We start from the raw sequence: 5,450 nt of genomic DNA on the forward strand, positions 1-5,450 counted from the left end.
GCAGGGAGGAGGATACCAGTCCTGTTTGTACTTACATTCATTCTGAGAGACCCCATACTCCTGGTTAGTTCCAAAGTTAGTTGATCCATGAATGTCATGTGGAAATGTTTCAGCAGCCATTTGAGCCAGAATAATTACTCTTATATGACCCCTCTGATTTGCACCATGTTGCTGACACCTAGATCCGGGCTTTAAATGCATGTTAGTTGCAGTTCTTGGTTGGATTTCATTATTCAGCTGTTTAGACTTTCCGATAAATTTTCAACCCAGAGTGCTGCAGATGGGAGGCAGTTTCTTCTCCACACATCCTTCCTCTGAAATCCAAATATGTGGTTCTGTGTCTAATTTGCATTTGAAAAAAAGAAGGGAGCAAGGATGAGTCTTGAAACCCAAATCCTTCTCTTGCCAATCCTCCTAATTACACCCTTTTTATTGGCACATTGAGGGACCCATTGTAGGTTATTTTCTGAGACCTTTTGGAATGATTTTGACCGTACAAAAGCAGCTGCATTCAAGAAAGAGTGAACAGAGTGTGCACCTCTAGGCAAACATCTGAATCCAGGTTACAAATTATGTGATGGGTACTCCATAAATTATCCACCAGTTGTTACAGATGTTTAAAGCTTTCCATGTCAGCCTTGGATTTGGCTTCCCCCTTTTTTTCCTAATTGGGAACAGAAATCCAATTAGACAATAATCCTATCTTCTTTGAAGTCTCTAACCACAGCGTCATACAATATTAAGTTGTGGATGTTGTGTCGTTGATGGAACTGGCTGCCAGGCAGCAGTTAATGACTCTGCTGATACAGGGTAGCAAAGTACAAGTACATCCCAAGGCAGTGGTCTGCTGATTTTGACTGCTTTGGAAACAGTAGATATGCACTCAGGCTAATGGTAGATTTAAAGCCCGGTGTTCCACCCTTTGAGTGGAACCAATGCCATATGGTTCAGGGGAAAGGCTTATCTTGTAAAAATAAACACATGTTAATATATAATATCCTATGCTATTTGGAAGGAAAAATAAAGTCTACTGGCTCTAAAATAAAAATATGAAATAAATTTTACATTCAGTGAATGGGTTGTAATTTAAATTTTCATTCATCACTATTACCTCTTAGAAAAATGTGTTCCAAGTTGGGAGGAAATATATAATGCCCAGAGATCTTGAAGTTAAAATAAAAGTATAGATTTCTCATTTGGGGTGGGGTGGGTGGGAGGAGGCAGAAGAAACATTTTTTTTTTTGCATTTGAAATTCTACTTGTATAGTTCATTCAATAACTGAGCTGGTCAGCCTTCTGTCTTCCCAATTTCACACTTACTTTGAAGGAAGTGAAAAAAGTATGCTGGGGATATGGCAGTAATAGCTGAATGACAAGACATGGAGAAATTCATGGATATTCAGCATTTTCCTTCTGTGGTACTTGGGTCATCCAAGAATTGTTTGGCTACTCTTGAACACGCAAAGAAAAGGAGCAAACTCCACCTATCCAAATAAGTTATTTCCTTTCTCTGTTTAGTGCTCATGATAAGTTAGAAGAAAACCAGGTGTAATTATGATGTTGATCTGAAGAAAGGACACTGTGCCTAATAACCCCCTAGCTATTCACAGATTCATAAAAATTATATATATATGATTGTTGTTGTGTGTTTTCAAGTCATTTCAGACTTAGGTGAGGGCCAGGTAAATGACCTTGGAGGGCCGTATCTGGCCCCCGGGCCTTAGTTTGAGGCCCCCTGCTGTATATTCTTGGTCATAGTGTCTCTCAAATACAAACACATATACATGTGTATAAGTGTTTGTGTGTGTTTTCTTCTAGCTGCCAAATCTATGTGTGCCACAAAGAATTAGTCTGTGACTCGAAAATCACACACACACAAAAAAACAAAAAAAAAAACCCAGAAGGGATGGATCAAAGATCTATGGAAGAATAAAAGCCGGGACTCAATTTCTTTTGCCTATCTCAAGGTTTTTAAATACTGCTCTCATTATTTTTCAGGAACAAACTTGAATGCTTGTTTTAAAACACTCCAAGTTGGCCACTTTGGATGTCCCAGAACTGTGATTTTGCAGGGGATAGCCAAATAGTACACTTTGTAACAGCTTCCATGCAATAAACATAATATATTAAAGTCTGATGTTGACCAGGTCTAGTGGTTGGGACTGAAATTGAAATCGTATTCAGACCAATACTGAATTGAGGTTGTCAGGAAAGCCAGCAGCCAAGAATAGCAAGTGAGAAACTCAGATTAGTCTCTTCTCTGTTTCTTTTCATCCACAGTTACAAAAGAAAACAGGAAGATACACTGGATTAAATAACTACTGCCGAGCTTCTCTCATGGTGTTCTGGGGACAGCTTGCTTTTTAATATCTTCTTCTCCTGAAGCTGTGGCTTAAACGCCACTGATAATCTGCAAACTTGAAGCCACGACTTCCTTCTTTACAAGATAAAGTGAAACTTCAGAGAGAAAAATGAAGAACTTTCAGTTTGTGGTCTTTAAAAAGAACAATTTCATCATATGGAAGCAAAACAACAACAACAACTCCCTACATGTTTCTATGTAATGTAATTAAAATTAACTAGGGGAACAAAATGGCACTTGCCAACCAATGCTTTTGAAAAAAGTTTTTTGTTGTTGTGTGAAACAGTTTTGTGGTGAAACTTTTCTGGTTCTGTCTATAAATAGTAGGGATAAACAACTCAATTGATTTTGTATTCTCCAACAGTGCTTTGGACCTCGCTTATGATGAAATGTGTAAACGCTGCTAAGTTTCTATCTAAAGCGAACTGAACAAAGTGGTCAACCATCTGTCAAGGCAAAATTGAATGGGTTGCAAGAAGCTGTGCCCGCTCAACGGTCCCCACCAGTGACTCCCAAGTCTCCCAGATGGTCACCCAGGTCCTGAAGGAAACCCCCTGATTCCCAGCTGCTGACAGATCTTCACCCGTGATAATCCAAAGTAAGCTTGGCCCCGATAGAAATTTCTCTAGACACACACAACCTCCATTATAGCAAAACTGAAACATTTCTTTGTTCTACTTCTTTATGTTATTATTTTACTTTAAACCTCTTGAGCAATCTCAAATTATTCCAGGAATTCTCCTCTGCCTGGGAGGAAATCACAGCTAGGACAATAATCTAATGGACAGAAGTCTTTCCTGACACCTAGTGGGAGGCCATCCATTGGCCACCTGGAACTTCCCCTCTGGAGGACCCAAGCAGACCCAGGAAGAGACTTTGACCACACAATCATCTTCAATAGACATTTTCTGGACCTTTTCTTTGTCTTTCTGGCATGGGGAAGATATCTGGCGAGCTATTGTCTCCACATCCTGGACCCATTATCTGAATAATCCTATCATTCACCTATCTGGATGCTCATTGTTTCCTGAATTTCCATTCCACACACACAGGGGTGGAAACAACTGCCAGGCAATCTCCCCACCCCAAGAATTACCTCCATTAGCTGATTGGAGACCCCACAGCTTCTCTGCCCAGCTGGGAGGGGATCTCTGGCTGCATCATCACCTTCTCCAGCAATCAATGTGCTCACCAGCTAAGATTTGCCTCTCAACCAATTAGAGGCCTGGGAAATGCCAGCCGGCTTTCTGGCACTGGCCAATCAGGGGAATGGGAGGGAATCTCAAACCATAGAAATGTTAATGCATGGATATTCTTATGTCTTATGCCTGTGCTTTATTTTGAGTATTTGTTGTTGTGCAAGTGTCTCTTCTGCAGATTGAAAAAAGCTTCTGACATTTGCCTTCACACTGGTGAGATCCTGATTTCTGTCTCGGAACATTTGCGGTTAACGGAATTCTCCAGACTTCCCTCGGTATCCATCAATTTGAAAAATGTCAGTTTTCTGGCAACACTCCAAAGGCAATCACCCCCCCCAAAGGGGGATTTAGAGTCTTTGCCTGCAGGAATCTGGGGTTTAGGGAGGGGGGGGGTTCCCATTGTCTTCAAGAGAAGTCCTGGACTCACTGAACTACAAGTCCCAGAACTCTGCAGGTTTTAAAGTGGGACAGGGAAGTCCTATCTGATCTTAGAAACTCAGGCCCCTTCCACACAGCTGAATAAAACCGCACATTACTTGCTTTGAATTGGAATATATGGCAGTGTGGATTAAGATAACCCAGTACAAAGCAGATATTGTGGGATTTTCTGTCTTGATATTCTGAGATATAGGGCTGTGTGGAAGGGCCTAAACAAATCAGTGCTAATTAATGTTTGAAAGGAAGACCCTCAATGGTAGGTTATATTTCAGGGGGATGATTAAAAAAATCACTTTGTGGGATACTGTTGGGCAACAGCTTCTGTTGCTTCTGCCTCTCCTCCCTCCCTCCCCCATCTCTCTCCCTCCCTCACAGTTGAGAAAGAAGACTGGGCTTCAGAAGTTTTCCCAAGCCAAGTTTTCTGTTTGGCTTCAGCTTCTGCTTCTGCTCCCCCTCTCTTTCCCTGTCTCCCAACTGAGGCTTTGGAAGGTTTGGCTTCAGCTTCTGACTGTCCTCTAGTTTTCCCAGGGAAAGAAAGCAGCTTCATTTCTCCTCTGTTTCCCAACTTTGAGGATGAAGGACACATGGCTTGAGGAGGAAAAGGGGCACTGTTTCTCTTTGGTTTCTCAGCTAGGTGATGAAGAAAAAGGCCTGGGGATGGAAGCCCCTGCTCCACCATCAGGTGGAGGCTGGCAAGTTCAGTAGTCTCAGCCTGTTGGAGGGGCAAAGGCACCTTTTGGCACATGATTGCAATGCGACATCTAACCTAATGCACACCTCAATTTTGGCTAAGCAATTAAGCCAAGAAGATGCACATTAGATTTGAGCAAATATGATATACTTTACATAAAAGCAAATAATTCTGATAAAATCTTTTCACCTGTATGGGTGCAATAAAATATAGGCTTTTATTCCACAAATGCTCTTTTATTTTCCTCCAGGTCTTTTTTCTTGCTGGTCTCAGTCATTCTAATTTTATCTGAGTTCACCATGCACAGCATATCTTAATACTGTTTCTATTTGAATTCTCTCCTCAGGACTTATGAGCAATACACTGGCTTTACCCCAAGGCAAAAGAGATGGAACTGGCACACCTTGTGGAAGGAAAAACAAAGATCCACCCTGGTTCATTTCATCCATAACATGATCAGATGGTGCTCGCTTGCTACCATGACGTACACACATGGCACTACCTGATGGGAGATTTTCTAAACGTGTTTCACATCCCACATGGGTACTTTTAGCCAGAAACACGTCCTACACAGCTTTCTATGTGTGACATGCAGCAGTTGGAAAGATACAGGGTAATCTCTCAGGAATGCTTGATTAGGTCTCATTCCAGGAGACTACACAAAAACATATGCTTAGAAGAAGACATGATAGAGGTTTCTAAAATACACAGGGAGGAGAAACAGGATGCTGAGAGTTTTTCTCCTTCCCTGGATCACTAA

Source organism: Anolis sagrei, chromosome 2 (genome assembly GCF_037176765.1).
Source record: "Anolis sagrei isolate rAnoSag1 chromosome 2, rAnoSag1.mat, whole genome shotgun sequence".
NCBI classification, from domain to species: domain Eukaryota; kingdom Metazoa; phylum Chordata; class Lepidosauria; order Squamata; family Dactyloidae; genus Anolis; species Anolis sagrei.